General features: G+C 35.4%; 1 long non-coding RNA gene across 1 annotated transcript in view; it reads left to right on the plus strand.

Annotated features, from left to right (window-relative positions):
* Positions 1-27022, plus strand: part of LOC140749232 (uncharacterized) — a 467169-nt gene that overhangs the window by 139678 nt on the left and 300469 nt on the right. The window lies entirely within an intron of this gene.

Below are 27022 nucleotides of genomic sequence, written 5' to 3' on the forward strand. Positions count from 1 at the left end.
TAATCTCAATGAATTCGTATATTAATCAAGACTGTAATAGTCACGCAGTTTGCGGCTAAGTAGTCACATCAAACGGGGACTAGTGCACTTGGCTAGTATGTCAGCCTATGTCCTTAATCCTTATCAAACAGAGAGGATACCTGTGCTCAGAAGTGAGATACTAAAGGAGTAGGTAAGGCTGACCGCCCATCGGCTACTGTTGTTTAAGAGACTGCTAGCTTTAGCGATTAATAGTTGTTAACACAACTGTCAAAAGTACCTCGGTAATTATTTAGTATCATTACCAATTATACAGATGGGTAAATAACTAATTATTGACAGATATTTAGAAAAATATGTTAAGATAATTGTTAATTCATGGCAAATAAATGATTAAATGATTATAAAACATGTATTGCTCCTCGGTTTTTTATACAACAAATTGGACTTCGTGATAGCTGCTCAGTAGCTTAAACGACAAAATGTAACCCATGCAACTATCGCGACAATAGCCAATAACAACATGAGTTTGATACCATTCAAACGTATCTCCTAGCTTCGATTTGCTGATTCTGAACACGAAGTCGTTTGTTACACACATCCATCAAAGTCACCTAGTTAAACAGATAACTAACAAAGTGATGTATGGCGGCAGCCACTATGAAACGTCCAGTCGACGTTCCGAGTGTAAAAAAAATTAAAACTAAATATGGCGTCTGTCGACGTTGGCGCGTAAAACAATAACTCATTTAGTCGCTGTTTCATTCCATTTTGGGCTGGATTTTATATTTCAGTTTTTTTACACATTTGGCACGGCCTCGTAGCAGTGGTCGCCATATTGGCCTGCTTAATGCTACATGAATGACAAAGTATTTAAGAGTAATTTAAAAAATATTTGATCGATTTAAATTTAAAAAGTAATATTATTCGAAATTTAATGTAAAGCATTAAACAAGATGATATAAATAATTATTTTTAGGGAGTCAGATATTAGGGTGTATTGAGTAATGTATTTTGGGTGTGCCCCCACCTTTTTGGTTTCAGGAGTGCCTACAAAAGTATTTTTGACCATCGTCAGCACTTCTGTCCTCTTTGATTTTTTTATTTGCATGAAAGAATAAATCCATTTTTTATTTCCATGAGAAAAATCATGCACAGCCACCCTTTTACGTAACTGAACTATTCGGCTACATATAAAAACTCGATGGTAATCGACGTGAACCTATTGGTTTTTCATTCACGCTAAAACAAACCGCTAGTGTTTTGAAAAATCACTTTCTATGTTTGGACTTTTACGGGATCAATTAAAACGTCCGTGCTATTTTCAATGTTATGGTTAAATATTTTAACTATTGAAACTGTAGAGTAAAGTTTTTAAGAATTTAGGTCAAATGAAACTAAAAATACGTGTACGAATTTTATTTTGATAAATTTTATTTTGAATGTAAAATTACAAATTTTATGTAGATGTTTGGTTTCTCTCAACTTTGTTATTATACATTTGTTTTAAGGTGGTAAATCTCTTTGTGGTTCGACTGTCGAGACACCACCGCCACATCCTTTTCTGTGAAACAACAGTACAGTTCATCGCTGATGTGTAGCGGTTTGAAGCTACACCCTGGAGACGTACTTATTCGAGGCATTCCAATTTAGTCCTCACGAGTAGTAACGCATATGTTGCCAACCTTAGGTCTTATATTATCAGTTGGTAACAGATAGATTCCTTTCTTGTTTGCTACTTCCAATCTATAAAAAAAAAAATACTTACAACAGGAACATTATAAACGTCTTTATTTAGAAACAGGTATTTTCATCCTGTTCACTTTATCAATGCGGCAAGATCAATTTTAAATATTATTATTTTGACTATAAACGCATTTATATAACGTAATTTCAACTATAAACGCGCTTCAAGTACCGGGTAAACGCCAATTTGGAGTCAATAGACAATATTAAACACTATAACATAATACGGTGATTAGCTTAACCTAAATCACACGCCTATTTGAAGCTGAACTTGTGTTTTGCCGTCATTACACCAGATAATACGATTTAACGGCATCTATTGTCTCCTGATGGTTGCTATGATCTCTTAATTGGTGATTGACACTGTGCTGCCAATAACACTTTCCATTCAACTGCTCATAAACCAACCATCAAAGCACCCTTTGTGGCGTATTCATTGAATTGCGTGTATAGAAGTAGCAATTCCTATCTATTCATATATTAAAGATGATTCGGGCTTTGTTCATCATATTAATTCTCAAATATTATATGTTATGATTTTGTGGTAAGATTGCCAAGTTCCTTTACGGTAATTGTGCTATTTATTATGAAACTATTCGTTGTACTCGTCGTGAAAATTTGTTATAGATCTTTTGAAAGTGTCCGGTTTGGAAAACTTATTATTCCTTCTCCAGAACGGAATGGTAAAATTTACTCCATGATTTGTATGCACATGCAGTTGTATTACCTTATACAGTTCTTAGGTTTGCTTAGCACATGTGTTAGTAAAAGTCATAGATTAGTAAAGATTATTCACTCCTAACAAGAAAATGTAACCAGTTTTGAGAATTGAAATAGTTGCGTAAAAAAGTTTTGCCACGTCTCCGTGCTAAAATGTCCCTAAAATATTTGAAATAATTATTTATTTATTATGTAAATTACGCAGTATTAGTTATGTATTCGTAAATTTTCTCTAAAAATGGTTTTATTTGTCAGAAATTAAACAAAAAGAACTTACTAATAAGCCGTTTGTGGTTTCATTCAATTTCAAGGCGGCGAAGTATCTTTACTAATCCATGGTAAAAGTAAGAGACATACTTTTTCGAGGCATTCCAGCTTAGTCCTCAGGGGTATCGAAGCATCTGTGGTTGACCTCGAGTAGGAATCTAATATTATCTAGGGTTGATTACGAATGTCTTTGGGTGGCAGTAGCTATTTACCATCAGGTGGACTGCATGCTCGTTTGCTATTCTAATATTATAAAAAAAAACAAATCGATTATAGGATTGAGTTTTCCGAGCGATTCCGAAACTTCGCAAGGAACAATAATATTTATCTTCCGTATGTTATTATGGTTACATTAAATCTTATGTGCTGCCGTCATATGATTAAACTGAAAAACGCGTTGGCCCTAACTGCAATTCACGCCAATTTGCACCTGAGGCTCCCAGGTGGAGTATGCTTTAGGCATCCTCCAATTAGGCAACAACTGGCTTCGTTCAATGCAGAAATCGTAGAAGCACTATGTATACACATATGTATTTTTGGAAACTTTAGTCCCTTCCTTTGTATATCTTTCATCATCATCATCTTTTTAAAGGTGGTAGAATCCTTTGTGGTTCGACTCCGGCGGCACCACCGCCACACCTATTTCTGCCTCATAACATCAGTGTTAAGCGCTGATGTGTTCTGGTTTGAAGGATGTGGTAAGGGAGACATACTTTTCCGAGGCGTTCCAACTTAGTCCTCAGGGATCGTATCTGTGGCCGACCTCAGGTAGGAATATCTAATCCTATCCGGGGTTGATTACAGATGTCCATGGGCGGCAGTAGCCACTTACTATCAGGTGGACTGCATGCTCGTCTGCTACGTCTATATTATAAAAAAAAATCATCATCAACCCATTACTGTCCCACTGCTGGGCACGGGGCTCCTCTCATAATGAGAAGGATTAGGCCATAGTACACCGCGCTGGCCAAGTGGGTATTGGAAGACTTCACATACCAACACACAATACAATAAATAATACACAACCACTAGGCTACCACTGCTTCTTTGCTTATCTACAAAGTTAAACAATATCCAGTGCGGTCGGGAGTTGGATGGGTGATCGTCGGTGATTAAACACTCACGCTACCGTGATTCCGAGCGTAAAAATGCCGTCCGTTCCAGTTTTTATCGTCGGATAAGAGTCGTTTAACGTTTACGTAGGCTTTCCAAGCGCTTTAAAATATCCATGTTGCTTATTAAGTTGTACCTTTTTCTACAACTCACACGAGAGTAGCGGGGTGAAGTGGGAGTGACACGTGACACATTTATTTTATTTCATGTGGGGAAATCTTCATGGATTCCTCTCAGCCGCGGGGGCAGCGGAGAGGATATGCTGGACTCCTACCTGCTATAACTTCACGGTGTTCCTCTGGATGCCCTTTGTCGGGACCACGGGTATGCTAGTAGCACTCGACCGCGTTTCCGAGAGGGAGTGACACGAAAAGAAAAAGAAAGAAAGTAAAAACGAAAAAATGAGTTCCTTACAAATATAGTCTGCATTTTTCCTACAATTAAGACAAAACCAACCACACCAGCTTATATTTTAAAATGCAACAAGGTATTTGGTCTGCAGATAAATACATACTGATGCTCGAAAAACTCCTCCGCAGTTGGGTAAAGGGTCGCAGCCATGGTTTCTTCACTATTACCTATATAGAGCTCGATCATAGTTCAGATGATCTTGTTCACGCACCCACCTCTCCGAGCTGACCGCTGTCAAGACGAGTTGTTGGCTATCGGACAAGGGTGTGAATATACACTCCTTTGCAAAAAAAACGGGCGGGTTTGATTTTTTAACATTATTGGTAATAATTTAGTTCTTCAGAGGTTTTAATAGCCAAACTATGTTACTGGCACTTAATAAAGAGTCTGGGTATGAAAAAAAGTTCATTCCAAATTCAAAACTTTTGTTTTTTAAATTATTAATCCCTTTTTCATTTTGTGACACTTTTCGCGGGTTTGCGGTTAAAAGGTTATCAAGCAACTAAAAGTAACTTTTCGTTATTTTTAGTACAACAATTTATGTTTATCGCATAATTCTGCCTTATTGTGACTTAAAACAGATATCTTTGTGTCTATCGTAATGGCAGAAAAAGCAATGAGAGCTAGTAAAATTATAGCGCTGCTGGAAGAGGGGTGTAGCCAATGTTACGTCTCACAGCGGTTAAACGTGAGTCGTTCAACCGTACAAAGAACCTGGACTCGATACCAAGAGACAGGTTCCGTTCAGAGAAGGCAAGGTTCTGGGAGAAAACGTTGCACACAGCCGCGAGACGATCGCTTTTTAGTGACTCAGGCGCTGAGGAACCGCAAATGCAGTTACATAGACCTCAAAAGAAACCTTGAAGAGGTACGAGGAGCACAAGTTAGCCTATGGACTGTGAGGAGAAGACTTTTAGCTGCTGATATACGTAGTCGACGACCAGCGCGGGCCCCCAAGTTACTCCGTGAGCACCGGATTGCGCGGTTGAGGTTCGCTAGAAATTGCCTATCTTGGACACCAGGTAACTGGAGTAGCGTACTCTTCTCCGATGAGGCTCGAATTTGTCTGCATGGTGAGGACCGACGTCGGCGAGTGTTACGAAGACCAGGGGAACGCTATGCCGATGTGTGTTTTGAAGAAATCACCCCTTATGGTGGAGGGTCCGTTATGTTTTGGGCGGGCGTAACTTCCAACTATCGTACCGAGATAGTATTCATAGAAAATGGCTCACTAAATGCGCATAGGTACATAACAGAAATCCTTTCTCAAAATGCACAACCCGCACTGACTGTAATTGGTGAAGATGCCATTTACATGGACGATAATGCTCGGGCCCACCGTTCTGGCGACGTAGATGCTTATATGCAAGAGGTCGGTATTCGTCGTTTGGATTGGCCAGCGCGGAGCCCCGACCTTAACCCCATTGAGCATGTTTGGGACCTCCTAAAAAGGCGAGTACGATCTGTCCAACCACCTCCACAAAACATCAGAGAGCTTAAACGTGTAATCTCGACTGAGTGGGAACACATTCCACAGGACACCATCAAAAGCCTGGTGGGAAGCATGCCAAGACGATTACATGCCGTAATCGCTGCAAGAGGAGGTCATACTCGTTATTAATTTTTATTTTTTAATGTCTCTTTTATTAAAATACCATAAAAATACTCGTAGTCTTAATTTCATTATACCCATAAAAATGTCCATTTTAACACGGCTCTCTGTTTACATTGACTAAAACACCGATACCAGGATAAAAGTGTTAAAAAACTAGATTCTCATTGATAATAAGAAATTTCTAGTCATCCAAGCTAATGACATACTAAAAATATAATAATATTTACCCATAGAAAAGCTAAGGTAAAGTGTGTGTGTAAGGTGCCCGTTTTTTTTGCAAAGGAGTTTATATGAGCTCATGTAAAATGCATAACTGATCTAATTTATGTCTAGTATTGTATTTATGTTCGCATTGGTATAATTTATACGTAGTTATCGATTGTGGGTGAATGATTTACTTGTAATTGTTTATTTTGGACTTCTCGGCTTTACCGATATTCCTATTTCTACCTCATAATAGCAGTGTTTAGCACTGATGTATTCTGGTTTAAAGGATGTGGTAAGGGAGATAAACTTATCCGAGGCCTAACAGCTTAGTCCTCAGGTAGGAATATCTAAAGTAACGAATTTACTTGTAATCATTTATTTTAGTGTGCCTTGCCTTCTTTGTGTGCTACTTTTAGTTTAAAGGTGGTAGAACCTTTATTGGTTCGAATCCAGAAATGCCAACACCACACCTATTTTCACCTAATAACAACAGTGTTAAGCGCTGTTGTGTTCTGTTTGGAGTGTGGGTGGTGAAGTGATGGACACTTATACGAGACCTTCCAATTTAGTCCTTAAGGGTAGCAACGCACCGGTGGCTGACCTCAGGTAGGCATGCAATCCTATCTAGATGATTATAGCTATCCAAGGGTCCCTGAGGTCACTTACTTGACATGTAGGATCATTTATTTCTTCTACAGTATAAATTAAAAAGAAATTAACATAACTCACTATTTCAATAGTTTTAAAGCTCTACATTTTTCTAAATAATTTCAATTAATTAGTCATTATGTTCATAGAAGAACGGATAAGCAACATAGGCGTAAAGCTTCTATAGATTTACAGATCAGAGTAATGGTAGCAAACCCATTAATAATCATGTTCCATGGTAAATAACGCACGAAATTATTTGGAGGTAGGGATGGCGATCTCATATCGATTAATCGAAGAATTGATGTTTTGGGCCAAAAAATCGATAATTTTAATTGATATCCAGTGAAGGATCGATTTAGCGAAGCGATCTTTTATCCTAGAAAGTCGAAAGTCAATCTTTTCGAAGTTGGTTAAATGTGTTATGGCATTTTTTAGCCGACGGATACGTATTTCAGTGCTTGTTTGGGCCTGATTACCGTTTTTTATTCAGCCATTTTCGCATGCTTTTTTAGCTAAAAAGATCGAAGTTCGATTTTGGGAGAATCGATTCTTTGGGCCTCCATTTTTTGTGAATCAATTATATTGCACTTCGATTCGAATCGATTCAAGGATCGATCTTTTTCGGAAAGTATCGCCATCCCTAGAGGGCAAGGAAATTATTCACGCTAGGCGCGAGGCAATCGCGTGCCATCTGTTGCCGCCTAAAATTTGAATCGGCAGCATTTATTAAACAACGCCCATTGTTTCTTAGAAATTGATTAAAATCCCAACAGCCATAACCATTCCGAACACGAACGTAAAATACGAGTCAACTGGAAGCAATTATTCTTTTTTGAAACGGGTTAGCGGAGGTCCATCTCGATTGGATCAGATTGCTCCAATGTTATCTTGATGTGGAGTGTTTTAGGGTTGTCTTAAAGGAATTTTCAATAATCTGTAAAAAATATCTTTTGTCATTAACTTTATTTGGTTATAAAACATTGCATTAAGAATGTTTAGGTATTTCTTTTTTGATACCAATTTTCTCGCAGGAACGGTAATAAAACTCTATTTTTTCCATAACAATATTCCTAATAACAACAGTGTAAAGTGTTACCTACTCAGTACTTCCATGTTAATCAATATCAAACTAAGGGGCTAGGGGAGGTAACATACATACGACAATAAGCTAATACGTCTGCGACGGTCGTTCGCGAGGGCTGTCGCTCGTATATTAGAACCCTTAGCTACACCGGAGAGTGGCCAGGCTTAGTTATAATTTTAGTAATTTCTTTATCCTAAAAATAGAAACAAATATATTACTATAACAATATTGTAGGCGACGCACTATTTAATAGCAGCAGCAGGTTTTGATGTGTTATCTTTCTTTAATATATAAGAGTGCACCCGAAAGTTCTTATCTATATTTCTTTATCCATGTAATTTCCTTCAAACAGGCTATCATAAAATTTTCATCGGCTTTTCTAAAAATGTCCCTTGCACGCGCACTAATTTCATTAAATCCTTTTATTCATGCCTATCACCTATAAATATATTGTAACAATATATTATGTTTGTTTGTTCGTTTATTTGTATTTACTTCACTACCACAAAACTAATTTTATTCAATTTTTGATTTACGTATATAACGTTGTTTTCACGCGTTGACACGTACGCACATTAATATTATTGACAATTTAACGAGCGCAATTATTTTAATACCAACTTTATTAATAGTGTATGAACAGTTAATAATACAATTGTTTAACCTTATGCAAATATCGGTTGTCATATTAAAACGATAAATGATGTTAAATTTAATTTTGGAAATGAAATGTAATTACGTAAAAGTAAATGTGTACTGTGTGATGGTTAATGAATAGTATGTCGTACAGACATAGTTACATGAAATTATTGAATTACAACTCGTGATGTATGTGATTAAATTTATTGAAAGTAATATTTTTTTTTGACCATTCGTTTTAGCTCCATTAACATCTTAGCATAGAAGGTATCAGACACGGGCCCTGTCTGACAAAAAAATATTTTTGTATGCAATATTTTGTCAGGCACGGCCCGTGTCTGCACGGCTGTTACGGAAACTACTCATTTGTTTCTCACGGCACGCGTTTGACACGCTCTTTGCCTGTAGATGTATATGATCAGTATTTCATTACGTTGTTATATCACTAAATCAATACCTTTTTTCAGACATAACTTTTGATAATAAAATATTTGGTCATGAACAAAAATAAGAACCTAAATGAGTTATTCGTCAAGCAAACCTTTGTACTCAGAAAAGAATTGACTCGGCCATTTCGGTGAAGTATACTCGAAGAAACGGTTTGGCAATTTCGTGAAGCGTAATAAAACAATTCACATGTCGTCCGCAGCGCACTGACCCCGGGCCCTTCGCGGAAGCTAAATTGATGATTTACTTTCCAACGAAATGACCCTTCAAAACAAGTGTAATGTTTTTTATTAGGGTTCCGTAGGCAAAGGGTAAAAAAGGAGTCCTATTACTAAGTCTCCGCTGTCTGTCCGGCTGACCATCTTTCCGTCTGTCCGTCTGCCCATCTGTCCGTTTGTACGTCTGTCACGAGGCTTTATCTCTTGAACCATAATAAATAAATTTTTAAATCGACGTTTTTCGCTTTATGTATCAAACCTAATAGGTAATTCAAATTTTCACAACGCATTCATTTCTATGGCTGCTATGATAACATATACAAAAAATAAAAACAAATAAAAATTCAGTCGTACGGAACCCTCTGTGCGCGAGTTCGACTCGCACTAGATCATTTTTTTTACTTAAGTGAAATTGGCTAAAAGGTTGATGTGTTTCTGTAACGGCATTAGCTGTTTAGAGTACCTAAGCTCTAGACGATACTAGATAGATGTTCCTAAGATCCGGGAATACTCGACATTACAAGGAAAAATAAAAGGGAAAGCCAAGAGAAATGCTATTCTACTTAACCGGTTATCTTGCTTAACCTTTGGTGTAATGAGGAGGTCGTATCAATTTTGTCTAATGTATACAATTGTTATGTCGAAAACGTCAAATATATTACCTGGTTCTAGCTGCTAGAGTCTCTGAATCCTCAATTAATCCAAAAATTCATCGGACCTAAAAATACGATTATGAAAGAAGCTCCATAAAAGTATAATTGCAAGTCTCTTTTAAACATATATTATCGAATATCAAACTTCTTTTAATATCATTTTGTTTTTAAATTTCATAAGCTACTAGACATTAGATTATTAGAGGAGATATTTTTACATCGGAGCGAAAAATTTCGACGTAACAGCAGTTGCTTTCCAAGTTTATTTGCACATTTGTGAGAAATGAAAATTTTAAATCTACATGATAAACGTAATATACGAATGTTACCATTCTTACTAAATAATCACATAGTTTCCTATCTTATTTATTTATATTTGCATCTACTCTACTCACTTTTTTGCAGCTCAATAATAGCTTTTGCTTCAATGAAATGGCACGTCAGAACATATGCCGGAAGGCAAGTGAATTTTGAGTGTGGCCAACTTTGTGATTCACGCACTTGTTTAGATCACATACAATAAATTATACTTAAAATAGATTCGATTAAAAATATTCAGCGTGAAACGTAACGTACGTGAAAGTAAATACTGAACTGTAGTTGTAAATACTGTAATGGGACTAGGAGTTCGGTTTTGTTGTTTAACTGCTTGGATATTGATTAAAGAATGAGTGGGATTTTCGTATTTTTTAAAAAGATCTGTGACTGCAATGTCACGTTGCTGGGAACGGGTCTCCTCTCAGAATGAAAAGGATTAGGCCATAGTTCACCGGACTGGACAAGTGCGCATTGGTAGACTTCACTTACCTTTGAGATATTTTTTTTTATAAATTAATAATTTAAATGTTAATAAAAGTATTTGCGGACATACTTTTTTGAAAAACCCATAAATTACGTTTCTCTTTTAATAAAAATCTTTAAAATATACTGTGTGAAATCTATCCACAAACATAATCAGTTCTAAGATTAAAATGCAAACAGCTATAAAAATACTCACAATCACTTAACTAGGACAATACAATTCCAAGAATCGTTATTGGCAGAGCGTATCGAGGTAGGTTTCACAAAATCCAAACACATAACAATAATGCTGATAATAATTGAGTTTAGCTGCCAAAACAATAGCATTACACATGTGTTCTGGAGTGGTGCACACTTGAGTAGTTACTGTAACGGTTGTGAACCGTAATAAAACGTTTCACATGTCGGCCGCTACCCTCCGCCGCTTGCGGGTGGCGTGGAGCTGAATTGATGGTTCACTCCATCGCCAATGAAATGACCCTTCAAAAAGAACCGTCCCTGGTCACTTAGTGAAATTTACGTTTGATTAACTTTGCTACTGAAGTTAAGTTTGGGTTAAACGCTGGACCCGAGCGCATGGCAATGAAACGTTTACTTCATTAGGTTCCTCGAGTAATAGTCGGGTGATACAAAACACCTGTGATTTTAAAACATCAATATTCCGAAGCTGAAACGCGTAGAAGTTATAAGCGAAAAAGCACTTTTTCATTATTCTGAAGATTAATAAGAGAAAATGCACTTTTTCATTATTCTGCATATTAATAAGAGAAAATGCACTTTTTCATTATTCTGCACATTGATAAGAGAAAATGCACTTTTTCATTATTCTGTACATTAATAAGAGAAAATGCACTTTTTTATTATTCTGCACATGAATAAGTGAAAATGCACTTTTTCATTAGTCTGAACATAAAAAGCGAAAATGCACTTTTTTATTAGTCTGAACATTAACGAGCAAAATGCACTTTTCCGCTAACCTCGGCCATTTTTGCAGGTGGCGTGGAGCTGATTTAATGGTTCACTCCATCGCCAATGAAATGACCCTTCAAAAAGAACCGTCCCTGGTCCCTTAGTGAAATTTACGTTTGATTAACTTTGCTACTGAAGTTAAGTTTGAGTTAAACGCTGGACCCGAGCGCATGGTAATGAAACGTTTACTTCATTAGGCTCCTCGAGTAATAGTTGGGTGATACAAAAAACCTTTAATTTTTTTCATTTTTTTTATAATATAAGAGTAGACGAGCATGCAGTCCACCTGATGGTAAGTGGCTACTGCCGCCCATGGACATCTGTAATCAACCCCAGATAGGATTAGATATTCCTACCCGAGGTCGGCCACAGATGCGCCGCTACCCCTGAGGACTAAGCTGGAACGCCTCGGAAAAGTCTGTCTCCCTTACCACACCCTTAAAACCGGAACACAGCAGCGCTTAACACTGCTGTTATTATTATTAATAAGAAATAGGTGTGGCGGTGGTGCCGCCGGAGTCGAACCACAAAGGGTTCTACCACCTTCAAACATCAATATTCCGACGCTTAAATGGCGTAAAAGATTTAAGGGAAAACGCACTTTTTACTTTATTACGATCAAAATATTATAATGTAAAATTGTTTTATGCCAAAATGTTATTTCTACCCTTTGAGCCTAAAAATGTTGATATATAGTTCTTTAAATAATAACTTGCCAAGGAAAATATCCCGTGGAAATCTTACGTGTAAGTTTTCGTAACTGTGTCAATGGTGTCTGAATAGTTACTAACCCACTCTTTGGCGGTGTGATTGACGGCCTATAGGCTACTTTTATTCTTCTTTCCTTCTCATCTTCCACATAATCTTTATATATATATTTCTTATGTGCGTGTGTATGTCACTGAACTCCTCCTAAACGACTGGACTGATTTTGATGAAATTTGTTGTGTGTGTTTAAGGGGACTTGAGAATGTTTTTTAATTAATTTTTAATTCGTAAGTAGTTATAGAATCGGAAACTATGCATTTGATCAAGTGATGGTCTTTAGCAAAGTTGTTGTCCGAGAGCCCACGAGGGTTTGGGAGTTGGTAAGACCAATTTTTGACAGATGGCACCATTGTCATTCCAATGCAGGTACAAATTTTCCGTTTTATGTATGTCATATTATTTCTTTAAAATGCGGGCGAAGCCGCGGGCCCCACTAGTATCGATATAAAACAGTAAAACATACTTTAAAATGGGTTCGTGTTCAAATTTTACTTCTGACACTAAATTTAGGTCAGAATGCTGAACCCGAGTTCAGAATAATGAAAATTAGAACATCATTACACAGTTCTGGAATTAATCTTATGAGAACTTTAAAATAGTCGTGTATCTTGGAACTGTCGCCATAAAGTATGTCGTTCTAAAACTGCGAAATGGTGGCCATGTTTTATTATTACTCGTTAAACTCAGTGCCTGTGAAATAACTGAACTAATTAGTTAGGACGTCACTTTTATTATTCTAGGTGTAAAGATACTGGAGAAGCAATTCATAAATGAACTCGTAGCATGATTATTTATGTGCATTTAAAACAGTTTTCTTTTACGTTACCGACGTAGTGGTAATTGTTTTTTATTGCGAACTGTTTTAAACTAGATAATTTCGCATACTTGCTCTAAATTGAATTCGGATCTAAAGACTAGCAAATCAACCGTCGTTATCAACTCATTATTTCCCCACTGCTGGGCACGGATCTTGTCAAAGTGAGCGCGTGCCATAGTCCATCACGGTGGCCAAGTGCAAATTGGCAGACTTCACACAGACTCTTTCTCTCCCTCTCTCAGACTTTGTAGTCTTTCTCACGATGTTTTCCTTTACAGCTAGTGATAGTTGATTTATAATAAGCACGTAACATTTGAGAAATCAGAGGTGCGTCTCCGATATTTAAATGTAGGACCTTACAATTAAAATACCTATTTCTGTCTTATAACAGCAGTGTTAGGCGCTGCTGTGTTTCGTTTTGAAGGGTGTGGTAAGGGAGACATACTTTCCGAGGCGTTCCAGCTTAGTCCTAAAGGGTAGTAACCCATCTGTGGCCGACCTCAGGTAGGAATATCTAATCCTATCTGGGGTTGATTACAGATGTCCATGCGGTGGTAGGTGGGTTGCATGCTCGTCTGCTACTCCTATATTATAAAAAAGACTGAGTTTTAATCGATAGGGTATCACTGCATAAGTGTAAGAATAGCTTATAAAAGTTTAATCCCTTTGTCCACTGAAATAACAGTAAATTATAGAAACAAACAGATTACCCAGCTGTGTTCTCATCTGAATGTGATTGCTATTGTAACCACAAGACATGAGGCGTTATTTATCTCAGGCCTCGAGAGAGCCTCTGTTACTAATTTTAGACGAAGCCGAGGCTTTAAGGTATTCTCAGTGCGTAATTAAAAACGCCAGTGGTTTTGTTATACGATATAATACACGTTATTATGCAGATATACAAAAGCCTTTTTTGATAAAAATAAAACAAAAGTAAAATATTCAGTTAAACGAAGTAAAGCTCTTGTTTTACTAGGTTTCCTTAATGTACAATTTGAGTTGTTGAAAGATGGTTGTGTGAAAACTTATATTTAATTAAGGCAAAATGCTAGTGATAGTTCTTTGGTTTGAAATTCAGGCTTTCATGTGGAAGGTCCGAAATTCAAATCATCGACTCTTACCTTAATTCCTAGACATATAATATTAAAAGTTCTGTGGAAAAATCTTAAACAAATGTGAATTCTACCTATCATACAGTGAGAACGCCTTTACCTAGTAGTGACAGTAGCTTGACGATGGTAACGACGAAATCAAATAACAACAACCCAAAACTACACCAGATACGTAAATTATCGTTAATTTTGATTCTTTACGAGATCCGCCACAATATTTAGGAATTAGGTTTATTTATTCACAGACATTTCGTGGACTGGGGTTGCAGTTAAATTTACTTAATAAAACAATTATGGTCGACATAAACGCCGCGATACGGGTAATAAGTAAACACGGATTGTTAGTGCTTATAAAGACGAAGACGAACATCGCTTCGTATAAAATAGAGTGTATTAAGTAAAGACCTTTGAGGCGTCTGGCCGTCTCTATTGTCTAATGACAGTTTAAGAACTGAATGAATAATTCTAGGTTTTCTTTTGCCAAATTTAGAATTTTGCTTTCGTTAATCATTTATTTCTTTTTGAAGGCAAATTATTACACTGTCGAAATTGCTTTGAAAAAAATGATCTTCCTAATTTTTCTTGATAAATACTGTAACACATAATTTAAAAGCATAGAGATACTTAGAAATAGCTAAGTAATGGTGATTTAAAGTAATCACTACTTCTAAGTTAAACAGATCTGCTTCTATTTTAAAATTTAATATCACAAACAAAGTCACGGGCAAAAGTCTAAGCTATATAAAATCGGTTCATCGACCGCATCAATTCTTTATTGACGAATAACAGTAGTATAGAAAATTTATAAAAGCTATTATGGCGAAATGTTGAGCGTTACGAACTGTGAATTCCCTCGATTTTCTTATTCCTTCGTGATTTTCCTTTTGTGGTATCAATTGAAATATGAGTGTAGTTTCCCCACTTGATATAATGTGAGAGCAAGCGTTGACATATTGAAAATTCTAACTTTATGGCGATGGGGAATAATTGAATTTGGACTAGAATTGTTCTTCAAATCTTTTGTTGTTTTATTGGTGAAGTTATGAGTTTAATTTATTATACTTTAATTATAATGCTTTTTGCTGTTTTTTAATTGAAGTAGTAAACAAGCTTGTAGTTCACCTGATGATAAGTGATCATTCCTGCCTATGGAAATCTGTAAACAACTCTATATAAATCTGGTTATATATGAGGTCCAAGATGGTTGGAATATAAATCACCCGGCATCTACACTCTTCTATCTCTTCTACACTTTCTAGGGTCATATTTAATCATTATTATTTTGATTAATATAAAAATTTAAAATTATGAAACTCATCACTAGCAAATAACATATCTGCATCGTAACCTAACCTAAATGTCCAAAAATAGTTCGTATAAATGTAAGGACATTTAATGAAAAAAAAATCTACTAAAAAGGTTACTATTATTCGTTGTGCAAACAGGAAGACAAATTGCAAGTTTTGGGGGTAAAGGCTTTATAATTTGATATTGATCTAGAGTCGAGCATTTAATGTGTCTCCATACCTATTTGCAGCGTTTCTCGTAATTGGACTGCTCAATTTGTAGATGACATCTATTTGAATATACGATTCGTTCAGTGTGTTTTATGATAGGAAGCTGTATTTTCGACTAATAGGAATGTATACTTCTATACATATAAATAAAATTGGAGTGTCTGTTCCTGCATATGAATATATTGTCTGTCTGTCTATCTGTTTTGATGGGACTTTTATTGGCAGGTAGCTTATGAAATAAGGAGTAACTTCCGCTACTTATTTTCATTTTAACGCGGGTGAAACCGCGGGGCACAGCTAGTAAAAATATATAAGTTATGATTTCTGGAAAGTGGGTATGTCAAATATGATTGTTTTAATCAAGCGATGTGTCGCAATTGCTACATACCATCAGGCGGACTGTATGCTTGTAATGAAATGAAATGAAATAAAAATAAAAATTATTGATTGCCAGAATGTACTCGTAGTTATGGTACATGTGTGCTACCTCTACAATAGAAAAATGGTTTAATAAAACCTTTGTACTAAATTAATTTTACAGATGAATAAGCAATTTATGCTACGCTATTCTTAAGTAGTATCTAAAATAACGCTTGAATAGCGCTATTACACGAGTATTTTGAAATACAAAAGGATCGGGACTTAAATTATTTGCCTCATTGCCTATTTAGACGTTTCCATTATGTAGATTGTAGTGTCCTTTAAATTACTTGTAATCAGAATACTAACGAATAATTAAAAAAATTGCTACTAAATGTTACAATTGTTAGTAATTATTACAGTAAACATTTAACATTGTGCTGTGAACTATATGATGCACTTTAAGTCCATAATATATTTAAGAACTATTTGAAAAAACTCAGTTAAGTTGATCTTGTCACGATATTTTTACCGTTAAAGCAACTGGTAAGTAATTTTCATTGGAACATTTTGTATGTACTTGTACAATATACATATTTTTCAAAAACCGATAGAAGAAGTCCCTACTTTATTAAAGTAAGAAAATAAGCCATTTAATTATCATTGTTACTTAATAAATTTAAATTAATATCAAAATACTCCAATATATTTCGCATACTAGTGCCTACTACCACTCCTATTAAAATCCTTGTTGACGTAGATTATACCGTACATTAGCCATACGATCTCCGCACGCACGAGTTCCGGTACCGAAGCCTGACGCGGATATCTGGTCGGATATTTATCAGCACAATGAACTGCGAAGGCACTGGGACCGACTGGTGATGAAATTGCTGCCATTATGTCTCGAGCTATTTGCTTTTTAATAAGATTGAATTTGCATCCGTGTTATGGAAGATAGTAAATATTTATGTTGTAGTCGATAATTGTATATCCCAGGGCAAATAGACAGCGAAATTATAGATTTACATTTCTATTTCGGATTTGGGTTTCTGTGTGTGTAGGTACATGTCATCCACGGCACAGATAATCTTAGTTTGTGCGAATTTAAAATAGTAATTTTACAGGCTTTCTAAAAGTAAAAATATTATTGTGGAATAATAAGGTGATTTATAAGATACGAATAGTAAACCGATATACATATAATACTGCATAATGCCATTTCCATTTAGATCCTTGTTGACGTAGATTATACCGTACATTGGCCATACGATCTCCGCACTCACGAGTTCCGGTACCGAAGCCCGACGCGGATATCTGGTCGGATATTTATCAGCACAATTAACTGCGAAGGCACAGGGACCGACTGGCGATGAAATTGCTGCTATTATGTCACGAGCTATTCGCTTTTCAATAAGATTCAATTTGCATCCGTGTTCGTTATGGAAGATAGACAAAATTTATGTTTGATGTGTATTTTTGACTGATGGCACCACTGTCATTCCAATGCAGGTACAAATTTTCCGTTTTATGTATGTCATATTATTTCTTTAAAATGCGGGCGAAGCTGCGGGCCCCACTAGTATTGATATAAAACAGTAAAACACACTTTAAAATGGGTTCGTGTTCAAATTTCACTTCTGACACTAAATTTAGGTCAGAATGCTGAACCCGACTTCAGAATAATGAAAATTAGAACATCATTACGCAGTTCTGGAATTAATCTTATGAGAACTTTAAAATAGTCGTGTATCTTGTAGAATGGACCTGTCGCCATAAAGTATGTCGTTCTAAAACTGCGAAACGGTGGCCATGTTTTATTATTACTCGTTAAACTCAGTGCCTGTGAAATAACTGAACTAATTAGTTAGGACGTCACTTTTATTATTCTAGGTATAAAGATACTGGAGAAGCAATTCATAAATGAAGTCGTAGCATGATTATTTATGTGCATTTAAAACAGTTTTCTTTTACGTTACCGACGTAGTGGTAATTGTTTTTTATTGCGAATTGTTTTAAACTAGATAATTTCGCATACTTGCTCTAAATTGAATTCGGATCTAAAGACTAGCAAATCAACCGTCGTCTTCAACTCATTATTGCTCCACTGCTGGGCACGGATCTCCTGTCAAAGTGAGCGGGAGTCATAGTCCATAACGGTGGCCAAGTGCGCATTGGCAGACTTCACACAGACTCTTTCTCTCTCTCTCTCTCTCAGACTTTGTAGTCTTTCTCACGATGTTTTCCTTTACAGCTAGTGATAGTTGATTTATAATAAGCACGTAACTATTGAGAAATCAGAAGTGCGTCTCGGGTATTTAAATGTAGGACCTTACAATTAAAATACCTATTTCTGCCTTATAACAGCAGTGTTAGGTGGTGCTGTGTTCCGTTTTGAACGGTGTGGTAAGGGAGACATACTTTTCGGAGGCGTTCCAAGTCCTCAAGGGTAGCGGCGCATTTGTGGCCGACCTCATGTAGGAATATCTAATCATATCTGGGGTTGATTACAGATGTCCATGCGGTGGTAGCCACTTACCACCAGGTGGACTGCATGCTCGTCTGCTACTCCTATATTGTAAAAAAAGACTGAGTTTGAATCGCTAGGGCATATCACTGCATAAGTGTAAGAATAGTTTATAAAAGTTTAATACCTTTGTCCACTGAAATAACAGTAAATTATAGAAACAAACAGATTACCCAACTGTGTTCTCATCTGAATGTGATTGCTATTGTAACCACAAGACATGAGGCGTTATTTATCTCAGGCCTCCAGAGAGCCTCTGTTACTAATTTTAGACGAAGCCGAGGCTTTAAGGTATTCTCAGTGCGTAATTAAAAACGCCAGTGGTTTTGTTATACGATATAATACACGTTATTATGCAGATATACAAAAGCCTTTTTTAATAAAAATAATACAAAAGTAAAATAGTCAGTAAAACGAAGTAAAGCTCTTGTTTTACTAGGTTTCCTTAATGTACAATATGACTATATGAAAAATGGTTGTGTGAAAACTTATATTTAATGAAGGGAAAATGCTAGTGATAGTTCTTTGGTTTGAAATTCAAGCTTTCATGTGGAAGGTCCCAAATTCAAATCATCGACTCTACCTTAATTCCTAGACATATAATATTAAAAGTTCTATGGAAAAATCTTAAACTAATAATGTAAATTCTACCTATCATACTGTGAGAACGCCTTTACCTAGTAGTGACAGTAGCTTGACGATGGTAACGACGAAATCAAATAAAAATAACCCAAAACTATACCAGATACGTAAATTATCGTTAATTTTGATTCTTTACGAGATCCGCCACAATATTTAGGAATTAGGTTTATTTATTCACAGACATTTCGTGGACTGGGGTTGCAGTTAAATTTACTTAATAAAACAATTATGGTCGACATAAACGCCGCGATACGGGTAGTAAACACGGATTGTTAGTGCTTATAAAGACGAAGACGAACATCGCTTCGTATAAAATAGAGTGTATTAAGTAAAGACCTTTGAGGCGTCTGGCCGTCTCTATTGTCTAATGACAGTTTAAGAACTCTGAATGAATAATTCTAGTTTTTCTTTCGCTAAATTTAGAATTTTGCTTTCATTAATCATTAATTTCTTTTTGAAGGCAAATTAATACACTGTCTAAATTGCTTTGAAAAAAATGATCCTCCTAATTCATCTTGATAAATACTGTAACACATATTTTAAAAGCATAGAGATACTTAGGAATAGCTGAGTAATGGTGATTTAAAGTGTTCACTACTTCTAAGTTAAACAGATCTGTGTCTATTTTAAAATTTAAAAATCACAAACAAAGTCACGGGCAAAAGTCTAAGCTATATAAAATCGGTTCATCGACCGCATCAATTCTTTATTGACGAATAACAGTAGTATAGAAAATTTATAAAAGCTATTACGACGAAATGTTGAGCGTTACGAACTGTGAATTCCCTCGATTTTCTTATTCCTTCATGATTTTCCTTTTGTGGTATCAATTGAAATATGAGTGTAGTTTCCCCACTTGATATAATGTGAGAGCAAGCGTTGACATATTGAAAATTCTAACTTTATGGCGCTGGGGAATAATTGAATTTGGACTAGAATTGTTCTTCAAATCTTTAGTTGTTTTATTGGTGACGTTATGAGTTTAATTTATTATACTTTAATTGTAATATTTTTTGCTGTTTTTTTAATTGGAGTAGTAAACAAGCTTGTAGTTCATAAGTGATAATTCATGCGTATGGAAATCCGTAAACAACTCTATAAATCTGGTTATACCTGAAGCTGATCATAGATACCTACGTTGCCACGCATGAAGTCTAAGATGGTTGGAATATAAATCACCCGGCATCTATACTCTTCCATCAAAAGTTTCTAGGGTCATATTTAATCATTATTATTTTGATTAATATAAAAATTTAAAATTATGAAACTCATCACTTGCAAATAACATATCTGCATTGTAACCTAACTCTTACTAAATGTCCAAAAATAGTTCGTATAAATGTAAGGACATTTAATGAAAAAAAAAAACGAATAAGGTTACTATTATTCGTTGTGCAAACAGGAATACAAATTGCAAGTTTTGGGGGTAAAGGCTTTATAATTTGATATTGATCTAGAGTCGAGCATTCAATGTGTCTCCATACCTATTTGCAGCGTTTCTCGTAATTGGACTGCTCAATTTGTAGATGACATCTATTTGAATATACGATTCGTTCAGTGTGTTTTATGATAGGAAGCTGTATTTTCGACTAATAGGAATCTATACATCGATACATATAAATAAAATTGGAGTGTCTGTTTTTAATATTGAAATAACCGCTGTTTACTACATGCATATGAATATACATACCGTACATACACCAAAATAACATTTTTTTCAATTTTTGTCTGTCTGTGTGTCTGTTTGTTCTGGCTTATCTCTGAAAGACTTTTATTGGCAGGTAGCTGATGAAATAAGGAGTAACTTAGGCCACTTATATTTTAGAACTAGTTAGAAAGAAATAACACGAATGAAAACGTGGGACACAGCTAGTAAAAATATATAAGTTATGATCTCTGAAAAGTGGGTATGTCAAATATGATGGTTTTATGCGATGTGTCGTGGCAATTGCTACAATTGCCTTTTGGCGGACTCTATGCTTGTAATGAAAAGAAATGAAATGAAAATAAAAATTATTGATTGCCAGAATGTACTCGTAGTTATGGTACATGTGTGCTACCTCTACAATAGAAAAATGGTTTAATAAAACCTTTGTACTAAATTAATTTTACAGATGAACAAGCAATTTATGCTACGCTAATCTTAAGTAGTATCTAAAATAGCGCTTGAATAGCGCTATTACGCGTGTATTTTGAAATACAAAAGGATCGGGACTTAAATTATTTGCCTCATTGCCTATTTAGACGTTTCCATTATGTAGATTGTAATATCCATTAAATGACTGTAATCGGAATACTAACGAATAATTAAAAAAATAGCTACTAAATGTTACAGTTAGTAATTATTACAGTAAACATTTAACATTGTGCTGTGAACTATATGATGCACATTAAGTCCATAATAGCCATAAAATAATTTAGAACTATTTGAAAAAACTTAGTTAAGTTGATCTTGTCACGATATTTTTACCGTTAAAGCAACTGGTAAGTAATTTTCATTGGAACATTTTGTATGTACTTGTACAATATACGTATTTTTCAAAAACCGATAGAAGAAGTTTTACTTTATTGAAGTAAGAAAATAAGCCATTTAATTATCATTGTAACTTAATAAATTTAAGTTAATATCAAAATACTTCAATATATTTTGCTTCGCATACTAGTGCCTACTACTATTCCTATTTAAATCCTTGTTGACGTAGATTATACCGTACATTAGCCATACGATCTCCGCACGCACGAGTTCCGGAACCGAAGCCCGACGCGGATATCTGGTCGGATATTTATCAGCACAATGAACTGCGAAGGCACAGGGACCGACTGGTGATGAAATTGCTGCTATTATGTCACGAGCTATTTGCTTTTCAATAAGATTCAATTTGCATCCGTGTTCGTTATGGAAGATAGTCAATATTTATGTTGTAGGCGATAATTGTACATCCCAGGTCAAATTGGCATCGAAATTATGGATTTACATTTTCGAGTTAGGGTGTTTGATATATTTTCTATGTATGTATGCATGCATCTTGGGAATACATAATCTTAGTCAATTGGACTTATCCAGTCTAAAAAAGTAACATTACAGGCTTTGATACCATGTAAAACATAATTATTGTAGAATAGTAAGGTTATTTATAAGATTAGAGTAGTAAATAAGTAAAGGACTGCATGAAAGGGGCCGTTCAAGTATTACGTGAGCACTATATTGCGGGGGTCTTTGCTTTGCTTATTTTCGATGATATGGGGGTAGTCTAGATGATGATTACGATTGATACTCGTAGTTAACGAAACGCATTTTCGAGGATTATCGCAAATAATGCACACGTTTAGGCATTTTTTAAATTATAATTATAATATTAATCAAATAATACATTGGGGAATGGGGGGGGGGGGGGGTACTGCTTACCTAATACTTGCAAGGCCCCAAAAGTCAGGCATCTTAACTTAGTAAATGACTCTGTAATATATTTAACGTGATAAAATTCGTAATTCTTTAAAATGCGTTGAAGTTACTAAAAGAAAAATCTTGCTATACAAACCCCGAAGTATATATAAATCTGAAGGAAGCCCATATGACTGTCACTATACATTCAGGGAGGTAACAATGTACATTTGAATTGAAAATTGCGAGTGCAGAGTGCTACTGTTTGTCTGCCGATGTATCAGAGCACGGAAGAAACGTATCAGTGTCAGGTATTCCGCTATTGGATTGCACAATATTGTTGCTGGCATTGGTTGCAGCGAACATAGGTACATAGGTATGCATATTGTATGTACAAAGGTATCTTTGCGGTACGTGGGAATAAATTATTTGATATTCATTTTTATTTAATTGACGTTTTAGAGTCTTACTTTCAACTTACCTTGTTGATGCTCTATTTTGCGGCGAAATCAGTGTTGTGGTATGTATGGTTTTGTACTTTTTTACTATTTTCATATGCATATTTTCCACATACGTTACAGAGCGGGGTTTAGAAATATATACGAGTATCATCACATTTGTTACTTGCAGATTCTTGAGAAACTATTTTACTTATTTTTTAAGTACTACGAATGTCTGAAAAGTGTTTCCAAATTTAATAATTTATTTTTATCCGACGTCTGAGGGTTAGAATTTTATTCATAAAATAGCGATTTAATAAGGACACTAGTTACATTAAAATAACGGAAGAAAATACATTCTAATAATTCCATTAGATAAAGCATTACTTAAAAGAATGTGAGCGGGTCTAAAATAAAATATTAAAATAGTGTCCATCATAAATTACTAGATACTAGAGCATGCGGTGATTGCTATCTATTTACCGGTCTCGATTGTAATGCAGAAAACGTATCGCAAATGCAGAGCTGGTCTCATCTTATTTGCGGAGCGATGGGATAGTGCGTGGAACGAATGCTATCAGTGTCAGCAATGTTGGCAACGTTCAATTGATATATTGGCTAATAGTGAACGGATGAAATTGACATTCCTTTACATCAATTAAATAAAAAATAACTTTGTTCTGATCGACACCATGGTCGGATGGTTTTATAATTCATTTTATTTCCGTTTCACAACATATTACTGTAGACTTGATATCGACTGAGGTATAGAGTAAGATTTTTTTATTCTAAATCTATGGTTTAAGGACTGTTTCACGAGAAACACCGGTTTCTTACCACGCCTGTAAAATGTTTTTAGTATACAAATTTCATAAAGTCAACCGAGGAAGGGTCTAAAATTCAAGAGCAAAGCAGCTTCTACGACAAACTCGAGATATTAAAAACATAAGTATTATAAAAACAAAGAACTCGACTGTTTAAAAATAAAGCGCATGTCAGTCCGACAGTTTGGAATCCAAATACCTCCTAATTGTTAAATCCGTCAAGCCGTTTAAGCTGCAGGCCAAATAATGAGACACATACAAACATACATACACCCGAACAACATTACCCAGTTGAGTAAACATTTAACGCTTATCGTTAACATGTATTAAAATAGGTTACATAAAATGCAGTTCCCGTCTTGTTTGCGCATCGATGTGACAGCGCGCGGAAGGAATGCTATCAGTGTCAGCAGGTATTGCGCCGCATTGCAATATTTACGAAAACGCAATTCATTATCCTCTTTGCGTAGTGGAAAGCTTATTTATTTACGTATGTGAGTGCGTTTATGGCATCAAGTACTTACAATAATGTCTTTATCGATAGAGGTAGATGAAATTGTGTTATAAAGAGAAAAACTTTGTTTGTGTGTTTGGTTGTAATGAATGGGCTCAAAAACTACTCACCATTCGAAAGCTACATTATCTACGAGTAACACAGGCTATATTTTATATGAAATATACATATTTGATAAATAGATTTTGAGGCGGTACAAAGTTTGCCGGGTCAGCTAGTCATAAATATATAGTAACTATTGTTCCTTGACTATTATGACTATAAGGAAACATTTGTTATTTTACATTTTCACCGTCTACGATCTTTCGGGTTTTCGTTTTAATAATAATTCTCTAGTTTTCACTGCAAATGAAGAAAACTGTTCAAATATATATACATCTATGTTGTTACATGAAAATATACACATAGATATACAAATATATACATAGAAAATGTTAGATTGATATCAAAAGGCGGAAGTATACATAAAATATTTACTTGTTCATTTTCGCTATAACATATAAATAACAAAATTTATCTTTATAAACTTTGTTTTTGGAAATTCTTATCACACTCATCTATGTTTTGAAGTTAGAGATCCGATGTAAAACAAACAATGACGAGGTTTTGAACCGATAATTCGGAGGCTCAAGGTAAATATTTGTATCAGAATTGAGAGATAAACACGATCACTTCGCACTGGATAAGTACTTTGAGAAACAATAGCTGTATTTGAATTTCATATTGGGTTTTCAAATACTTGCTTATAGAGTGATATCGTGAATTTGTTAAGATTTCTGTTTTTTTCTAAAATGTCTGTGATTTTGCAAAACAATTATTTCTTATGTATGGTGTAGTTACGTGATAGGGGCAGTTCTACACGTTAAGGCTGCATCGCGTAGCCCTACACCGTGCTTACGCTGGATCGTGCATTCGCGGAACGGCCAACGTTGACGAGGCGCATCGCTCGAGGTTGCCGTCCGCCATGGAAACAGTTCACCTCCATCGCGGAAAGTGACTCTACCTATCACATCATATATTTTTTGTTACAAGTTGTGTAAAATTTTAAATAAACCTATTAATTCGTTCGCGAAACAGACTATTATTTCCTCGACGCCCAGCTCCCATAACTGTTTGTTCAATGTGTAGGTACAAAATTTTATCTCAATTTTAAAATAACACTGGAAATAACAATTTTTGGTAATACCGGGTAATGTTTATCGAATCTCGGAATTTTTTTCCTAATTTATATTTTATCTGTTGTGTTTGTATAACGCTTTGTGGCCAAAATAAATAGACTAAATTTAAAGCAGGTATTTACATAGTGGCATTACGTTGACTGCTCTAATAATAAGTTGCGCGTTATGCTATATTTGGATTTCCATTATACATTATACATATTTTTTAATCTTTCCAAATACATAGATTATGCCACAGTTGTTTGATTAAACTTTCCGAGTAAACAAGTTACCCTTCGAGGGTTTTTGATAATGCGAGGCCCATTATTGGATTTTAACTAAACTCATTCGTCAGAATAAATCATTTACTGTCCCTAATGCGGCTTATTTGACTTTCGCGACCCGATCCTATTTCCTACTTTGACCCAAATGCGTAAACTACACGTATGGACCTCCGACGACCGACGCAAATATATTTATGAATACCACTCTGCGCCGCCTGGAACATTGAATATAATAAAATAGAGAAGGCGGAAATCAAAAAAATATTACGATGCTCGAGCAAAGTGTTACAGAATGGTGAATATAATTTTATAGAAAATCGTAATATTTTTGCGTGTACGATATGGCGGTTAGTTTAGAACTTTGAGTGCAATTTGATAAGTATATTAAGACTGATTGATCACACAACGGACTGAAATATAGATAGATATGTTGTTAAATAGCAAACGAGCTCGCTCGATGTTGAATAGGCGTTTTACCTTAAGACTTGCATAATTGTGGATATGATTGCGTGACTGAAATGATAGAAAAATATACACAGAGTGCGCTTCCAAATACTATCTAGTATTTAAAGGTGAATCTACAAATTTACGTAAAGAAATTGCATTTAAATCTTGAAACTTTTTATGCGCGTTGGCTGTCTATGGGTTATAGTGATTAAATTTCTACTAACACCTAGGTTTTTTTTTGGTAAGGTTGCTTATTTTTCAATTATTTTTACCCGTCACCTAAAATATGATGACATGTTATATGTAAAGATATGTATGGATCAATCATGATCTAGATTGCTTGATTTTCATTTATAGGTAAGTCGACGATTGTATATCAAGCTATCCTATTGAACTCACTCACATCCATAGCTTATCTACCCCGCACCTTTCTGGTGTAAAGGCATCCTTATTCTCTGGGTCGCAAATTCTCATTAGCAAATTCAGCCCATACTTAACACCCAATGTGGAACTTCCGATCTTAGGCAATAAATGTATTAAGACTGACATTAATTATTTGATGCGTGTATATTAGTATCTATTATGTAGCCAACAACAAACTCGATTAGCGCGTTTGGTTAATAGCCAAATTTAGTTCCTTTCGGTCAAGTTTGATTGCGTAGTGGCCGTTATGAGCGGGTAATGGGCAATAATTGGTTGTTGAGACAAACT

Source organism: Epargyreus clarus, unplaced genomic scaffold (genome assembly GCF_041222505.1).
Source record: "Epargyreus clarus isolate Ecla_fem2 unplaced genomic scaffold, WU_Ecla_fem_2.2 ptg000017l, whole genome shotgun sequence".
Taxonomy (NCBI): domain Eukaryota; kingdom Metazoa; phylum Arthropoda; class Insecta; order Lepidoptera; family Hesperiidae; genus Epargyreus; species Epargyreus clarus.